Below are 19,859 nucleotides of genomic sequence, written 5' to 3' on the forward strand. Positions count from 1 at the left end.
TATTTAATAGTCCTCTTAAGTTGTGATGCCAGAACTGAACACGACACTCCAGATGTGATCTGATGAAAGTACAGTGGAGTACAATGGAACTATTACCTCTGTATTTTTAAAGGCTGTACCTCTTTGAACACAGTCTAACAACACATGAGCTTTTTGGCTGCAATATTACACTGCTAACTCTAAGCTAAAACTCCAGATCTTATTCAGAATAACTACTATCGAAATATGCCACCCTTATATTGCAATTGTAAAGCTGATTTTTTGTTAAGATTCTATAGGTATCCCTACTGAATTTCATCTTACTGTATTTAGCCCGAAGTTCTAGGCTGTCAAAATCGTATATGTGTTAGTTATCCCACTAAGCTCTAAATCATCTGTAAATTTGAGAAGCATGCTATCTCTCTCTCTCTCTCTCTCTCTCTCTCTCTCTCTCTCTCTCTCTCTTTCTCTCTCTCTCCCTACCTACCTATGTCTTTAACTAAGTCACTGATTAAAAAGTTAAACAATAGAAGGCCAAGTATAGATCCCTGGGGTACTCCACTGTGGACTTCGTGGTTCGCTGACACTGAATCATTAACAATTACTTTTTGAGTCTGCCCACTCCCCCCCCCCCCGCCAGTTCTGAATCCATCTGACTGTATTATTGTGTAATCAATCCATAGCTCTCCACCTTCTCCATAAAAATAATATTCAATATTTTATTTAAAAATTTCTAAAATATAGCAAGCAAACTAAATTTATGGTTATTTCCATATCTAGTTTAGCGATCTTGCAAAAAAATAAAAGAAAGGACATTAGTCTGGCATGACCTGTTTTGATGAAACCATGCTGGCTCTTTGAAATCACAATTACAATTATGATACAATTAGGAATGATACAATGAGGAATTTTCTTGGGAATCAAAATGAAGCTTACTGGCTCTATCGCTTGCAGACTGATCTCTTCCACCCCACCCCCTTTTTAAAAATTTAGACATTTGCCTTTCTCCAATCCTGTGGTACCTCTCTTGTTTTCCATGCTCTTTCAAATGCTAATGACAAGTCTTACCAATTATGTTTGCCAACGCTTTCACTATCTTATGATGTAGCTCATTTAGGCCAAGTGACCTGGGTTCATTGGAGAAGCTAGGTGCTCTCTTAGCACCTTCTTATTTATCATGGGTACCTATTCCCTATTGGTCATTCTTTTCTCAATCATCTCTAGTATGCTAAGTTATTCTCCATGACTATGGGCTTTCCTGCTCAGATAAAATGTATTCAAGACTAAGTCTGAGAAGGTTATTTTAAAAAATCATCAGGGATATAAGTTCTGGGTTCCTCAAATGTTTCAAGTTCAGCATAGGAAAAATATTGAGTGATGTGAGTGTGTAGTAAGAACTGAGGGGTAGTAAAATAGTAAGAGTCAGTGGATGGTTGTGTAGCCTACAGCTAGTCTCTCTCTCAAACATATGATCCAGGTAATAATGCTATAACTCTTAGAGATGGAGAAGTAAGGTAAGGATGCGAGAGCACAAACAAAATTTCAAGGAATCACCATGCAGAAGCCCATCAACTTTCCCATTCTTAACAGTGGCATTCTATGAGGTGATCAAGATCTACGCTTTTACAACCTAATATAAAAGTTATTTAATGCCAAATAATAAGAACCACCCAAATTACTATCTTGTCTTAAGGTTTACAAATTGCTTTCCTCACAACAACTGTCAGATAAGCAGTACAAATACTATCTTCATCATACATGGAGGCTTAGAGAGATGAACGGATTTGCCCATGGTCACATAGTTATAGGCATCTGGGCTAAGATAACTGTGAAGACTTTGCAATGCTCATGTGACTAAAAGACCACTGAGAAGCCGTCTGTCACCCATGAGGTGAAGCAGAACTCAGCAAAGGGGGAAATTCACAGACCTACAGTGAAATAAAATAGGTAAAGCACTTTGTAACCTTTAAAGCACCACAGACGTGGCAGCTATTCTTATTGTCCTTCTAAAAGACCAAAGAGAAGGAAAGCAAGACTAAAAGAATTCTTGAACTAATTTTGCTTAGCTTGAAGTAGAAAACCATGGTGGTACCTGATCAACTTAAATATTCCGTCTTGCTTTACAAAAGGAAACATTTGAAAGATTATTTTTATTTTGCAGGAGAAAAGCAGTCAGAGCTTTTTAAAAAAATGAACTGCGGAATTATAATTCTTTTCTTGAGAAAAATTAATTGCTTTATGGACACTGAAATGGATGAAAGCTATGATTAAAATAATGGGAGTCTGAGTAAAATCTTCATGGGAATAATTCTCTTCTACCTGGAGGATGTGTCTTTCTAGGTCACCTTTTCCATCCTGATGCATGGAAAACCATGTAGCTAATATTTCATTACTATCTGTGGTAAAGGAAATAAAAGTGGGTGTTCTTACGACTTTAGAAGATTTTCATCATTCTCTCCCTCCTCCCTCTTTTCCTTCCTTCCTTCTTTCCCTCCTTCCTTCCTTTTTTCCTTCCTCCCTCCTTCCCTCCCTTGGTATAGGAAACTCCAAGATGAGGAAAGTTCTTCTACCAATGCAGGTCACCACCTCCTCTGCAACTTAAAAACCTTAAAGAGTTGCCTAGAGCACTGAAGGTCAAGTAACTTAGCCAGAATCATATAGTCAGCTGTTAAAAGTGGAACTTGAACTCATGCCTTGAACAAAGGCCAGCTCTCTATCCATTATGCCACATTGCCACTCCCACCATTTATTATTAATAAAATAATTCACATTTATGTAATATTTTAAGGTTTTCAAAACGCTTCCTCCCAACAACCATATGGTGCAGATGGTACAAGTAGTATTGTTCCCATTTTCCAGATAGGGTAACCGAGATTTTTTTAAAGGTTAAGTGGCCTGCCAAAATAACATTTAATTCTCTACTGTCTTGTCTTGTTCTCTAATTGTTTCACATATCATCCTCTTCTCCCTAATTGAACTCAAAGTTTCTCAGGGGCAGAAACTACATTTGACACATATACATTCCCATTGCCCCACTCCCTCCTAGCACCGGGCTGAACATACAATGGGCCTTCAATAAATACTTGCTAACTGATTGATTCACTACAGGGTTATTCCATGCATGGATTTTTTGGTTTGTTTTCACTTTTCAGTATTTCACTGCAGAGGAAGAGGGAAAAACAGGTAGAGAAATGGTAAACTTTAGCACCAAGAAATTTAGGAACAGTCAGATACGAAGAAAAAAAATCACTTGTGGAATTAAAAGGCTCATCAATGGGAAAACAGAAGTCAATTTGTACACATTTGATTGACCTACCTTGCCAGATTATTTATTGTGTAAAGCAAAGGTAGGAGGTGTTAGAGACATGGTAAATTCCCTGTTGGGCAGGTACTATGTCATTTATGACAAGTATAGGGCAAAGACACTTGATAGGGATAGCTGCCTGAAGTGTGTGTACTGCGGTGCAGTGCCTTGCACAAGGACAAAGACTGGAGACAGTAGTGGTAACCCAGGCTTCACAATGGGTTTTAACAGGTCTCCTTTAGGCCTTTGGAGCTACCCTCGTGTGAATACTGCAAATGACTGCAAATGAAACAGATGGTCTTAGGAAAAACATCAGGCTGATTTAAAAGAAATCACCTTTACTTCTACAACTTCAAATAAAGTAAGATGCAAGAAAGGAGCCTTTTTTTTTTCTCCCCAGACATAATTCAAGCTGCTCAACTACCTTTAAGCAAGGAAGGCCCAAGTTGTTTTATGCTCATTCTCAATGCCTGAGGCCAGTGTCCTAACATAGTATAGACATACTCAAACTTTGACATGATAGCAAGGAACAGAGAAGGCAACAGGGATAAATATGAACATCATTTTATTATTGTTTCAGATTTGTATAAAATGCTTGAGAATTTGAAAATTAACAGGCTTTATGAATTTTATGACTTGTAAATATTACACAAATATGTATTCAGCCAGATAATCAGGACATATAAATTATTCCTTTTGAATAAACAGAGATGAAAGTAATGACATAAATGGGGCATTAGGAGAAGGGGATAATTTGTTTCAAGACACTAGGATACCCTAGTCCCAAAGGTAGTTTGAAAGAATAAAAAGAGTTCAAGCAGGACCATCCTTTGGGTATATACCACCACCACCACCCCCTCCACTTTTTTCTCTCTCCTCTCCTAAAATCTTTATTCAGACTAAGTCTGGCTTAAATGATCCCAAATGTCTTGAGGAAGAAAAAAAGGGAAAGATATGTCACAATAGTACAGCCCGTATTCCTTCTTTTCATGGAAGAATTAGGAGACTATGGGTGGGGAATGCTGCATTTCCCTGTCAGAAGCAATGACTGTGTGGTTTTACTTTACTGTTTGTCTTTGTTACAATGTTAATTTGAAGAATGTAAAAACAAAAGGCACCAATAAAACTGTTTCAAAACAAAAGAATACAAAGTGCAACTTGAGGGACTCAAGAGAACAAGTGAGAGAGGGAGAGAGGGGGAAAGAGAGAGAGGGAGAGAGAGAGACTGTGTGTGTGTGTGTGTGTGTGTGTGTGTGTGTGTGTGTGTGTTGGGAAGCACAAAGAGTTTGGGGTGGGGAGAGGAAGAAGTCAGGTAACTAATTCCTGTCTTCTTCTGGTCTCTTGTTGGTAGATGCTTACTATACGCTTTTTAATTAACAGCCTACTATGTGCCAAGTACTGTGCTAGGCAGTGCGGATATAAAGCCAAAAATTAAACAGTTCCAACCTTCAAGGGAAGGCAGCTAGGTGGCACAGTTGATAGAGTGCTGGGTCTGCAGTCAGGAAGACTCACCTTCCTTACTTACTAACTGTGTATCCCAGGGCAAGTCACTATTTGCCTCAGTTTCTTCATCTGTAAAATGAAGTAGAGAAGGAAATGGCAAACCACTCCAGTATCTTTGCCAAGAAAGCCCCAAACGGATTCATGAAGAGTCAGGCATGACTGAAACAACTGAACAACAACAAAACCTCAAGGAGCTTACATTCTATAGGAGGAGACATATATAACATGTACATGTAATAGGGATTTGGAGTGGGGAGAGGCAGTAGCAAGTAGATGTTCAGGAAATATGTAGGAAGTGGTGCCTGACCTGAGTTTTGAAGGAAACTAAGAATTCTAAGAGGTGACAAGAGGATCATACATATTCCAGTTATGGAAGTTAAGGCACTGAATCAGCAGGTAGAGTTGTCTGTGATGAATTAGCAAGAAGGCCAGTTTGTCTAAACTAAAGAATTCATGAAGAGGAGTAAGGTATAGTTAGACTGAAAAGCTAGGTCGGAGTCAAACCCTAAAGGACTCTAAATGCCCAAACATGGACATTTGTATTTGATTCTAGAGGTAATACAGAGTCACTGGAGTTACTGAGCAGGGAAATGACATTGTCAGAACTGTGCTTTGGGAGTAGCGCTTTGGCAGCTGTGTGAAGGATGGATTGGAGAGGGGGAGGAGACATGAAGTGGAGAAAACTATTAGGAGGCAGCTACTTTTGTCTATGAGAACACAGTATAACAATCCATGAAAAACTCAGTTCCATTTCTAAAAATGTGTGTGTCACATGAAATTCTGCAAACATGTTCTTCAGAATGTCTAGTTCTGAAATTGAGAAAAACAATTCCAATCTTGAGATTACTAAACTTCACTCCCAACTCCCAAATTACTTTGTATTTACTTATCTGTGTATATGTAATTTCAATCCAGGAGAACTCCTTAACTGCTCCTTGAGGGCAGGAACCATATTCATTTTGTATGCTCCAGTGTCTAGCACAATAAAGGATTGGTGAATTGAATAAAAATTAAACCACAGGTTTTTCAAGTGCTTTTGAGGAGTTTGGCTAGAAAATACACACAACCCATTTGGTGCTACCCACTTCTTGCGGACAACCATTTTGGCCTGAAATAATTTCTTGTCAAATTCAGAAACCTCCTCTTTCCTCCTGTCCCCAACATATAAGCACACATGCATATGCTTACTCTCTCCACAACCTTATTTGTCTCTCTTCATTGTTTTTCTGCTCTTGGAAAGCACAAGGATACCTTTTACAGATTCCCAGAAGGAATTTAGGTTTCATGTGCCCTGAAGAGGTATATTTATCCTAAACCTGGAGACTTTAATATACTCTGCTTCCAAAGTACCAGGGTGACAAAAACACTGTACAAGATAGAACACGGTCTTTGTATAAGGAGTTGACAATCTAAGTTAAGACAAATACCAGCTGAGACCATGGCTGAACACATGTACTGTGAGTCTTATTAATAGTACCTCCTCCATTTGGTCCTCCCTAGTTCCAGTCTTTGAAGCACTCAAGTAAGAATTAAGAGCCTTCAAAAAAAATAAATGTGTTTTCATGAAGGATCTGAAAGAGCAGTAGTTGTTGAAGGCAAGATTCAATGAATGGAACAATTCAACAATACACAGAGACCAGAGTAGGCAGAAAGGGAGGGAGCTGGATTTGGAAGAAAAATGAAAAAGAGAATGAATGCAGAATGCATCGTAAAAGAAGATGAAAGGGAAAATGACTGGGGGGAAAACAAGCCAAGAATAGTAGGGACAGTCAAAAAAAGGAAGAAATGTTTCATTATTCACTCATTTTCAAAATCCCATGTGTCTGATATTAATTCTGAATACAGCCCACTTATCAGTTTTCTTCAGGTAGCAATTCTATTAGCTAATGACGTCAACAAGAAAACGTCTAGAGGCAGGCCACCCAGAAAAGAATCTAAGGCTAAAGTGAGTGTTTCACACTCCCCCTCAATTTAAAGGGTTGTGGTTCATGATTCTATCATAAGTGACTCATTGCTATAAAAGTGTTAGGAAGTTAAAAATATATCTGGGCTCAAATTTAGAGTAAGGTAGCACAACTATCTAATTTATTACAGCAAAACAGTGATGCTGGTGACATCTTTGCATTTATACGTGGGCAGTCCTCCAAAGAGAATGATGGGGATAGAAGAGGAGCTGCGACATTAGTTAGTCTGTCCTTATAGCTTATAGTCAGTACTGAATTGAAAAGTCCCAGAGGAATGGGTTTAGAAGATTTAGATCTTTGCTTTTCCCAAGGAGTCATTTTAATGTGAAGCCACTTTCCTTTTCAGGAAGTTTTCCCTTATATTTGTCTTACATCCAACATTCATTCAAAAAACATTTTGTATGAATTCGTTTTGCTTGATTATGTATATTTATACAAGGGTTTTGTTTTCCTTTCAAATTGGGGTTAGGTGGGAGAGAGAAAATAAATGCTTTTAAATAAAGTAAAATGGGAGAAAAGTACTTATTGTGTGCTAAGCACTGAGGGAGATGGAAGTTTAAATAATAGCTGTACCTGCTTTCATGAAGCCGAAAAGGACAAGACATGGATTTCATTGTTCTCAGAGGTCCAAGAGGGAAGGTGATTAACACATTTTCTCTTGTTCCCTCTCTGAAGCATGGACAACAACTGTCTCCCTTCATAGACCTGAGGACCATCAATCAATCTACCCACAGCTTTCCCTCCTTCATTTTCAATGATTTCAGTTCTTTTAATTTCTCTGTATAAGACCAGATAAGCAATTTTTTTCTGACCTAATTATTTTAAAATCCACATCAATATGACTTAAGCCCTTATAGACCCTGCAAAACAGAGAGGCCAAAGGCTCAGGGCCATGGCTGATTTCCAACACAGTTGTCAGTTTGGGGAACACCTGGAATTAAAGATACTATCCCTGAAATATAGCCCTGACGTGAGAGCTGATGATCTCTGAGCACCACCCAAGCACATCTTGCCCGTAGTCTGTCATGGGTAATGATCATGACCCCATTTTTCCTATCACTTCTCACAGAAGGCTAAAAATTACACTTTTACTATTGTACACATTGATTAGCCGTATCCAACTAATAAAAGAATGCTTGAAGTATCCCTCCTTCCAAATTGCTCCCTTAGTTCAGTGCAGTTACATGCAATTCAATTTAATGAGCAAATAATTGAATACTTCCTTTGTGCAAAGTATCGTTCTAGGCGCTGGAGATCCAAAGACAAAAAGAAAATAGTTCATGCCCTCCCAAAGGTCATGGATGGAGTGAGAAAGTAGCAAGCACATGGATACAGAGCAAGAAAAACTGAAGAGGGAGAGAGCGACAATCAGGGAAGGCTTCTCGGAGAAGGTGGTGCCTAAATGGGGCCTTGAAGGAAGATGAGGATTCTGGGAGGTAGATATGAAGAAAGAGTGCATCCCAGACATGGACAGCTTATACAGGAGATGGAATTTCAGGATACAGGGGGGTCTCACTATAGCCATAGGAGTAGGAGTGAGAGTGATGAGGAGCTAATTTTATGCTTCCCTTATGGTTACTTCCCATATGTTAGTTAAATATAGTGTCTATTCTCTCCTAATTGTAAGCAGTGTAAAGTGCTTCTAAGGACTAAGACCAATGATTTCTCTTGAATTATGCTATTGAGGTGGGGGAGGAAAAAAGACATGTTTCAATCTATGCATGGTATATTAAAGCAAGTTTGTAAACTTTTAGTAAGTTTTAAAAAAATCATACATTAAGCAGGACTTTTAATGAGAATGAGAAAAATGCATAAAAATTTTATGGTAGGGGAAGAATCAGCTTGTTATATGAATTGTTCATGATGTAAACTCAGAGAATAAGACTTTTAAGGGTTTTTGGTATAAAATATCTTAGCAATATCTAAACATAGTTTTAGCAGACAACATCACCCCTTAACTGTTAGCTCCTAGAAGACAGAACTGTAATCTGTTTAACTTGTTCTGTATAATGCTTAACATAGCATTGTTATTAGATAAACACTTAAGAAATAGTAGTAGAGGAAAATGAGAATTTGACTGCAAAACCTTGCCAAGATATCTACATCTCTCAAGTATGGAGCCCAGATTCAACACAATATACTAAGGGAGGGGTCTAGCTGGTACAGTGGAGAATAACAACTGGTGTTACCTGTTATCTTATGTTACTTTTTTTAAAATCTGGGATGTATAATGAACATCTCCAATTCAACATGCCCACAACAGAATTCATCTATCCCTCAAATCCACCTTTCTTCCAAACTTCCTTATTTTGGTTAAGGGCACCACCACCTTTCAGTCACCCAGGTTCTCAACTTTGATTCTGGATTCCTCATGCTCCCTTTACCCTACACATCCAATTTCTTTCTCCATTACATAGCTTGTATCTGTCCTCTTCTTTCTACTCACAGGGATCCAAGCTTTCATAATAGCCTCCAACAAGGCTGGTCCCACTTTAATCTATTTTATACAGCTGCCAAATTAATTTTTCCTAAAGTGCAGATCTGACTGCGTCACTCCCCTACTCAATAAACTCCAATGGTTCTCTGTTGCTTTTAGGACAAGATATAAGCTCCTCAGTTTTACTTTTCAAGCCCTTCATAACCTAGACCCAACCTACTTTCTAACCCTATTATATATTACTCCCATTCCTTCACTCTAGAATCTAGCCAGACAATACCTTTCTATTCCTCATGCACATAACACTTCCTCTCCCAGCACTATACTTCCTGCCTTGCCTCTACTTCTTAGAATATAGTTTGCTTCAAAACTCAGCTGAAGAGCCAACTTCTATATGAGGCCTTTCTTGATTCTTCACCCCATTCCAGATTCTAGTGCCTCCCCTCCCAAAATTATGTTGTACTCATTTTGGATGTATCTTATTTATGCTTAATTATGTATTTTTCTCCCCTGAAAGAATGTAAGCTCCTTAAAAGCAGGAACTATTTTTTTTCTTTGTACTTTCACTGACTAGCAAGCACCTGATAATAGGAAGTGTTTAATACACTTTTTAATTGATTGATTGACTTTATACAATTAACTATAAATGGAGCGATATTCTCTTTTTACAGATGGAAGAAGTAAGAAGTGACTTGAGTGATATAGCATAGACAACTTTGATAGCCAGGGTTGGAACTGAGATGATATTTATTTGAGTCTAATTAAAGTACAGTTTCCTAGACTACATACCAAGAAAGGCTCTAGCAAAAGGGCATCATGCATTGCCAATAGTATTGATTGTGGATTTCCCAGAATGCAGACATTGCTGGAATCACATGTCACTCTTACAAATACAGTATCAAATTTACCAAGATCTAGGCATTTCTTCCAAAGAGCCAACTTCTGGGTAAGTATTTGAGGACCAAGCATTTCAAGATCTCTTCTGAAGGAGGTGCAAGTAAAAAGAAACCATCATAGATGACCAAAGGGATTTTCTAGTAGAATAGTACTGTAAACTGCTGGAATAATCCACAAAGCTTCTTAAAATGTATGCACCTACAGAATGTTATCAAATACTTAATACATCACCAGAATCCCTTCTTGTAGGGATCATTAAACATTTCTTCTTATTATTAATTAAGTACTCTGCTTCTAAGAGAAAATAGTACAAGTAACATTTATTAATAGTCAGTAATAGTTTTCCCCAACTTCCCTTCCCCCCCCCACTGCCTCTCCTCTGTTACAGTTTTCTCACATTACTTCTACAGTTAACTACACTGAACCTGAGAGGTACCTTAAATCCCCACCCATACCCCTTAGAAATATATCTCTCCTATTGAAAGTTATACTCAAAAACACAGGGTGAAAAAAATACACATGTGGTAGTGAGTAATACGATTTTCTAGGAGTTTGGGAGTTCAAGTACTCAATGTTATGAAAAAAACCAAACACTGTGCTTTTCAATGCATAATACCTCCAAAAAGAATCAATAACAGACTCTGGAAATGCCTGAAATAAACCTTCCTTAAGAGAAAGTTTCTTATACAAATAGGCTCCCAGACACAGCCCCCTCCAGCGTACAAAGTGCCTCTCAAACGCTATCCAGTTCTCACTTTGCTGAAGTCTGTTCTCAGACGGAACTCAAAGAACAAAGACTCATCAGCATTCATTTAAAAATGTACCTTTTTTCAATAATAGATCTTTAAACTGAGCATCCTTCAGTGCGGTGGTATTAAGGTGATCACTGGACATAATCCTGTAGAGGGATCCCAGCCTCGGTGCAGTCCCCAAGCTTAAAGCATCACTCTTCAGCTTCAGCTTCTAGGCAGTGAGGCAATATCCTCTCCAAGCAGCTCAGAGTTGCACAATTATAGCCAGCTTGGTGTGTGTGTGTGTGTGTGTGTGTGTGCGTGTGTGAGAGAGAGAGAGAGAGAGAGAGAGAAAAAGAGAGAGAGAGAGAGAGAGAGAGTGAGTCTCCTTCTCCCTCTTTCTCCCTCTTTCTACTGTATCAGCAGGGCCCAACCCAGGTGCTAGACTCAAACGCTGTGGCTCAGACCGCAGACTGTGGCTACCAATTATCAACTGCCATCAACAGAAATCAGCAAGCAATGTGGCAGGAAACTGGTGGTGTCGTAGAAACAGATAACACATCCAGGGCCTCACATCTTCAGACTAGCTGAACGCACATTTTAGTTTGCAAAAAGACTTATTCTGTATACCATGCTTTTCAAATTACAAACACAAACACACACACACACACACACACACACACTCCACAGGAAAAATTCTAGACAGTTTATCTTTTTCCAGTATGTTCATTTTAGGACACTGGAATATCAAACCACACAAGGCAGAGAGAAGGGAATCTGTAAATCCCAACAAAAATGTTCCTTTCCTTGATCTCTGTTGGAAGCTTTCAGATTTGGAAAAAAAAATGAAAAAGATCTTACCAATTCAACAGACACAAACAGGCTTTGCTCTTGAAACCAAAACCAGGGGTCCTTAACCACTCATCCTTCTGTATTTCAGATCCAGCTTGGTGTGCATCATTCCAAGTTCAAAACACAGTCTCACTCACTGGAGTCAAATCTGTCTGATATTCCCGTTCTTTCTGTTTCTGCTTTTCCCAGAAGTCTAACTGATGGGAGTAGCTTACACATGCTCTTCTAACTAAGACCTGCAGTGGAGACTGTCGATGTCATAACCACAGGAGGAAACAATTTCATAGCCTCTCTCTCTCTCTCTCTCTCTCTCTCTCTCTCTCTCTCTCTCTCTCTCTCTCTCTCTCCCTCCCTCCCTCCCATTTCTCTTTTGTCCTCTCTTTCCTCAGACCCAGACCTACTCTATGTTCACCCAAATATCACAGCTCAGGAAAATCCTCTAAGAATTCTTAAGTGCCCTCCTTTGCTACAAGTAACCCTTTCCTCAACTAAATGCATTCAGCCTTGTCAGCTAAAATAAAAAGGCACAGAAGTACAGCAGACACCCATTGCAAAAACTCAAATAAAAAAATAAACATGAGGATATTTCTTAGGAGTAAGTTCTCATATCTATAAAGATTTTGACTAAAGCACACTTCCTCCCTCTTCTCTGTCCCCCGGTCTACACAGTTTGTTTCCTGAGCATTCTGACACCCTGAGGCTCTGTGAAGACACTTATAAAGCAAGCTGCCAGTCTGTCACAGCAGTTTTCAGAGAAAATCATGGGGTGGCCACAATGAAAAGGGCAGAGTGTCATGGTAATAAAAAAACCCACCAAAACAACAACATAATCCCAAAACATCAGTCATAACAGGAACTTTCTGCTTAGAAAAGCCTTAGTTCTTTAGATTTTTTATTTGGTTTTATTGCCACCACCAGCACCAGCACCACCACCACCACAACTACCACCACTACTCTGCCCCTCCCCCCCCCTTCTCCATCTAGGGCAAAGAGAAATGGCATGCGACATATGAACCATCACAATACTTTTGGTTATAGGAGTCGTTAAAGCAAAGTTAAACTTTGTATATGTTACCATTAGTGTCAAAAATATAGCCAATTACGTCAGCAACCAGCCACTGCTGTCAGTGTCCCAAACACATTATCTGGGGAATGACAACGGTGTCTGGGCACTGATGTCACTGCTTGCATCTCAATTTGACTAGAACATATATACTCCCTTTTGCTTGAAATTATTTGCAAAAGGGGGGAAAAGCCTTTTAAATTTGGACCCACAAACTCCACTCAGCTTTTTCTAAGGGACCGTATTGGCATACAGGAAATAAGAGGGCCACAAAGATTTCTGCTTCTAATTTCATAGTTGGTATATATTTTCATATGCCAGCCAAGCCAGTGTCAAAACTTGAGCAGTTTTCAAGTTGAAATATCCTTCTTGTTCTGCTTTGGTTTTCTTTTTTTAGGGGCTATTGTGTCAATTCTTCTTTGCTCATGCTAGCAGTTAAAATCGTCTAAAATCACACTGGAATTTTGGGCAGCCACATCATACTAATATTTCGTATTGAATATGTAACCAATTAAAAGCTTTATGTCTTTTTAATGAAACAACATGGAATAGCAGAGAGAATGTTAGACTTAAGAGTCAGGAGATCTGAGTTCCATTCTCAGCTCTGACACATAAACTGTCAACTTGGACAAGTCAGTTAACCTTTCTGTGCCTTAGTTTCCTTATCTATTATAATGGGAACAATGAGATTCAACTTATAGAGATGTTATGAGAAAAGAATTCTGTAAACATAAATTTCTATACAAATGAGCTATTACTATTTTTCTTATGGTTTGTTATTAAGCCAGTTTCCCCCCCACCCCAACTTATACTTATGCAGTTGATTTTTAGCTGGTGTTCAGAGCTTTATAATAATCCCTACCAAGTTTCATTCCCTTAATCTTTTTTGTATCCTCATTCTGTCGTCTAAAATACCAGTTATCCTTTCCAGCTTTATGTGATCTAAAATTTTGGTAAGCATATCATCAGACTCTACTGAGTTTCTTATCTCTCAGTTAAAAAACAGCATTTGACTCTGAGAGCAAGAGGCAGTCCTCAAGGCTCCATTTCAACTGTCCCCCATGCATGTGTTAAGATCACAAAAGATTCCTAAATAGATGTAAGCACAAAGAGAATTTCATTCAATAATCCTCTGATTACCAATATCATGGGAGGCATAAACAAGGAGACATAAGCTTTCCAAGGAGGTTAACCACTGTCATTGAGGATATCCTGTGCAGAGTGCAAATGGAGACAGTACATTTCCTATAAGTGGTGAGGTCTGGCAGATGCTACTGGTTATAGATGACACTGAACTTTAAGATATACACAGGCAAAACAGCCCTTGCCTTCATGGATCTTGTCTTCTAAAAAGGAATTTAACACGTTTATCTATAATCTCTTTCTTTGTCAGTATATATAAAACAAATAGATAGAAGCATAAGTATGTATAAATATATAAATTAGGGCCACTCACTGTGGCCAATTGGAATGAAGGATCTCTGTGTGAATTTGGAGAATTTTAAAATAAGGACTTATGTAACCAGTAACCAGAACTAAATTAGCCTAGTGATAACAGCAGCTAGGTCATGTAATACATAGAGTGCCAGGCCTGGAGTCAGGAAAACCTGAGTTCAAATATGGCCTCAGACCCTTGATAGCTGTGTGACCCTGGGCAAGCACTTAATGCTATTTGCCTCAGTTTCTTCATCTGTAAAATGGACTGGGGAAGGAAATGGCAAACCACTCCAGTATCTTTGCCAAGAAAACCCTAAAAGGGGTCACAAAGAGTCAGACATGACTGAAAATGACTAAACGACAATAACAAAACAATAATAGCAAACATTTGGCCATTTTGTCCATGAAGATATCATGAAAAACTGGCTAAATACCCTTGCTGACATCTGTTCATAATATTCCATTGATTTAGATTTGCAGAATTTTATAGCTGTCTACCGGGTTTATTCAATTGATATAATACTAAAACCAAGCGCTTTAAGATCCTGAATTCAAAGACCATATTTAACTTACATGCAAACCAGTGTTAACTGAGTGTATTGTACCTTTTATTGTAAAACATTCATGTGATAAATATTTACATATTTATTAATATCTTGAGTATATCCTTTTAAGATTTCATTAAATTCAATGAACATGTTATCAAGTGCCTACTATGTGCAAGGTGCTGATACTAAAAGATTAAAAGGAAAGCTTCAAGTGCATTGATTAGATAGACCCATTATGGATGATATATGAGAAAATATGGATAAATATCATATGGGACCAGAAGACATGGAAAATTATGATCCGGAATAGTGAAGGAAGTACCCTATGCTAATGAAATCATAAATTTTTTCAAAGTACTAAAGCAAACAATTTGAAAATTAATTTTAAATGGTATTTATGTACAGCAAATATCAAAGAGGCCCTACTCCTCTAAAGAATTGCGTATCTGACCTTATGACCCTTGATAAATTTATAACACCATATTCCTGTAGCATTTTGAAGCTTACAGTATTTTCTCCCTCTTGTAGGTCACTCCTGAGAGAGGCACTGCAAAGTGGGTCCCAAGAGGCAAAGTGGTCACTCAGATGGCAGTATAACAGCCAATATCAAACCCTCTAACTCTGAGTACAATGCCCTTCCTACTCTCCAGGCAAGCTTTTAGACAGATATTCAAACTGGCTCCACTGGCTTCAGTAGTAAAGGAGTCAAGGGGGTCTACTTCCAAAATTTCATGACTTGGATGAATGTACAACTTTTTGTTGTTCAGTTGTTTCAGTTGTGTCTGACTCTCTCTGACCCTATTTGAGGTTTTCTTGGCAAAGATATTGGAGTGGTCTGCCACTTCCTTCTCCAGCTCATTTTATGGATTAGGAAATTGAGGCAAACAGGGTCACTCAGCTAGTAAGTGTCTGAGGCCAAATCGGAACTCAGGGAGATGAGTTTTCCTGACTCCAGGCCAGGCGTTCTTTCCGTACACAACCTAGCAGTCCCAATGTACAACTATGAAGAGCTAAAATCTATGTACATCGTCATTCTGAGGGAGTACATTTGAGTGTTGCCAAGACTAAGTCACCAGGTGTTTCTTTCCTTTTAGAGAATTCCATAAAGCTCAGGGTCAGGTAACAAAGGGATGCCAGTCTAAAGCAGGGCACAATTCCTCTTTTAATATGTATATCACTGGTTATTGTTAATTAACATTCATTTACATTTCTCCTAATCCCCAAGAAAGGAGCAATAGAATATGACCTTATCATTTAAATCAGAAGTTACAAGGAAGATATTGTTTATAGCATATAAATAGCTAGGAATGCATGTGTCGAAAACATTTTGTATTCAAAGGACTTTTTTTCCTTTTTATTTATTTAAATTTTTGTCTCTTAAAAACTACTCCAAAAGACCACCTGCCCTGGAGAGGCGTATGGTTAGTAAGCTTTTTTTAAAGTGGAATTTGGGTTGTAAACTATTAAAAACACATATTATAAGTTCACCTCTTTTCTGTGGTTCATTGTCTAAAAGAAAGACTTTGAGAATCATAAGTTTTGCTTGTAATGAAAGCTCACATAGATAGCTGCACTTCACAAATTATTTTTCACCAGGGTTTTATATAGTAAGTATAGTAGGTTTTATATATATATATATATATATATATATATATATATATATATATATACATATATATATATATACATATATATATATATACATATACACACATGTATGTGTGTAGATAGATATATAGATAGACAGACAGTAAGTAAACAACTAAAAATATAAAAGTAAGCAACTGAAGTACCACGGACACACTGTATATTAGCTTCAGGAACATTTCAAAGATTTCCTTCCTAAGTCTTCAGTTCCTAAGGAGAATTATACTGTAGACTCTGTTATGTGCTTCACTATAGACAGACATACAGTATAAGTGTGGGTCGCTCTCAGATACTATCTAGAAGAGCTCATTTGACTGCAAGATCCATATAAGACAGCAGTGTGAGGTGGTAGGCCCCAAAAGCTAACTTGATCTTAATTCAACTTTATCATTAAAATCAGCATCCAGGAAAAGGGAAACAACAATCCTTAACATTATTCTGCGCTCATTAGACCACATCTAAAGTACTACTTTCAGTCCTGAGCACTGCATTTTGGAAAAGATATTGGCAAGCTGCAGAAGAGATTCAAAACTATGTCACACAAGGATTATTTGAAGGAATAACCTTGATAGCTGTCTTCAAATATTTGAAGGGTCATCATCAGGAGAAGGGATTAGACTTATTTTATATAGGTACAGATGGGGAAATGAGTACCAAGGAGTGGACACTGTGGTTGCCAGTCCTTTGTAGCTTTTTAATTTTTAGCAAAATTTTACCTAAATAGTAAATATTTGTTGAATTGATTAGAAATGTAGACAGTGGAGTAGGGGAGCAGGCATCACAGGTCGACTACTCAGATTTATGAGTTCTAAGCAGAGGCATCCTGTTGTATAAATCAATCAATAAACCACCTACTATGTACATGCCAGGCCCTGTGCTAAGCGCTAGGGATATAGAAACAAAAAATGGAAGTTTCTGCCTTCCAGGAACTTACATTCAAATGGGGAAAACATATATATATATATTTAGGTATAAGTAAGACATAAACATATTACCTAGTGGGGCAGCTAGGTGGCACAGTGGATAGAGTACCAGGCCTGGAGTCAAGAAGATTCATCTTCCTGAGTTCAAATCTAGCCTCAAACAGTAGCTCTGTGACCCTAAGCAAATCACTTAACCCTGTTTGCCTCAGTTTCCTCATCTGTAAAATGAGTGGGAGAAGGAAATGGTGAATCACTCTAAGGTCTTTGCCAAGAAAACCCTAAATGGGGTAATGAAGAGTCAGACATGACTGAACAACGATAAGTACAAATCAAGTGCAAGGTTGCCTTCAAGAGGAGGAAAGAGTGCTGGCCTTGAGTCAGAAGGTCTTGGGCTTGTATCTTGCCTTTCATATTAGCTGTCTGACTCTGGGCAAATAAATAAATACATGAATAAAAAAAATCAATTAAATTTTATGTGCCTCTGGCAATTCTCTGGGGCTTACTGTGGTAAAGAAATTCTATTTGGTCATTTACTACTCAGGTGGCCTCAGATAAGTCTAGGACCAATGGAATGGTCCAGTAGGGTATTCCTCCTCATGTTCAAAAATGATGAAATATTCCTGAGCATGCGAAATTCGTAGTAACCATGAGCAACTTTGCCAGTTCTAATTGCCACTCTGGACTCCCTCCTCGTGTTACCCATCCAAACAATACCCTTTTTGCTCTACCTATCAGAATACACATGTATTTTCTCAGGAAACTCAGTTATACAGCAAACATAAATTCCAATGAAAACATAACCAAAAGACATTAGAGGGAAGAGGCAGATTTTTAACAAACTTACTAAGAGTGCTTGCTGGATTTCTTTTGTACACATGGAGATCGTCTAGCTTGTCTGGCTTCATTAGAGATTATAAATCTCCACACATCTCCTAGGAGGCTCTAGGGGTCATTTTATGTGTCTCATATGCCTATTAATGCAACTATTGTCAAGAATCAATGAATGGCCACATCCATTATAAGTTCCTATTCTTTGAGGTTTATGACTGCACTGTAAAAACTTGCTCTAGGACGAAGTTTTCCACATAAAGATTAAACTGGCATTCAGCCTTAGGAAAAAAAGAAAACGAAAAGTACACTTTAAACAAGTTTTGTATTTTTTGTCACATAAAAATTTTTAAGACTGGAAAACTGTACTCCTGCAGATTTAAAAAAAATAGCTATGATCTGTATAACGTTTGTGGGAAATTAGTCTATAGCAGGGAACAACTACTTCTGAGCTCTTGTTTTTGGGGGAAAATAAGATCACCACAGAGAAATATTTATGTAAAAATCTGAATGAGTCACATAAACTATTAAACTTTTAAATCTAGCATCTGGCTCAAATTTTAGCAAGAACAAGAACATGTCCACTTGGAGCCAGCATGCTGACACAGGAAAATACTGAGATTACTAAATACATTTTGTTGTTTTGTTGTTGTTGTTGTTCAGTCTTTTCTGATACTTTGTGACCCCATTTGGGGTTTTCTTGGCAAAAATACTGGAGTAGTTTGCCATTTCCTTCTCCAGTGGCAAACAGAGGTTAAGTGACTTGCCCAAGGTAACACAGCTAGTAAGTTTTTGAGACTGGATTTGAACTCAGGTCTTCTTGACTCCAGTCCCAGTGCTCTATTCACTGCACCACCTATTAGTAAGCCATTTGGGAGCAGCTAGGTGAGGCCTGAGTTTAAATCCAGATTCAGAAACTTACTAGCTATGTTACCTTGGGCAAATCACTTAACCTCTGTTTGTAACGTCAAGGCACACCAGTACCTGTGACAAGAAAACACATGGACAGAGGTCCACGGGATCATAAAGAATCAGTCATGACTGAGATGACTAAACAACAACAAAGCCATGTAGTAAGGGGCCAAGGGGATCCCCTTTCTCATCATCTACCTCTTATAAAAGAAAATTTCCTGAGGAGCCACCCTTTTGACTAGCATGGACATATGATAGATCTGATACTGCAAGTACCCGAGTAACTCTCTGAAAGGAGACTGTGGCTCAACAAACTGCTGTGCATGAGTATAATGCTATGTTATTGCACTGTAAGAAACAACGAATATGAGGAATTCAGAGAAACATGGGAAAATATAAAAGAGCCACAAAAACTATATATGCAATCATATCTGAACATTTTCTAGGACCTCATTTGTGCTGCTGAAATATAAGTTAAGGAGATCCTTCAAGTGCCGCTTTCTTCTCCTTGAGTTTCCTGACCTATATAAGATAAAGTAATTTTTATTCTTCATAAGAAGTATACCCATTCATTGTGCGACTGGGTCTTTTGGTGGTCAGGAAGCTTTATACAGTTTCTGTTCCTTCATTATTCTGTAGCTTTGTAGCCCACTGTTAATACAAAGATTACCAACCCTCTTCCTCTTCTTCTCTCCCCACATTTGAATAAGAAATAATGATGACAGACAAAATGCACTAAAATGCTATTTAAACTGTTCAAAGTACTAGTGTCAAAGACTTATATTTTTAGAACTACTTGCCATCTTCCAGATGAAATGAATCAGTGGAACATAG

At 38.1% G+C, this 19,859-nt stretch overlaps 1 protein-coding gene across 3 annotated transcripts in view; it reads right to left on the reverse strand.

Annotated features, from left to right (window-relative positions):
- Positions 1 to 19,859, reverse strand: part of LDLRAD4 (low density lipoprotein receptor class A domain containing 4) — a 607,914-nt gene that overhangs the window by 36,620 nt on the left and 551,435 nt on the right. The window contains exon 1 of one of the 3 annotated variants that reach the window (XM_036740215.1): positions 10,909 to 10,935. The exons of the other annotated variants lie outside the window; for them this stretch is intronic. The gene's annotated coding sequence lies outside the window, so the exon portion shown is untranslated. Of the gene's footprint in view, positions 1 to 10,908; positions 10,936 to 19,859 lie in introns of those variants that run through there. 3 annotated transcript variants of the gene reach the window in all.

Source organism: Trichosurus vulpecula, chromosome 1 (genome assembly GCF_011100635.1).
Source record: "Trichosurus vulpecula isolate mTriVul1 chromosome 1, mTriVul1.pri, whole genome shotgun sequence".
NCBI classification, from domain to species: Eukaryota; Metazoa; Chordata; class Mammalia; order Diprotodontia; family Phalangeridae; genus Trichosurus; species Trichosurus vulpecula.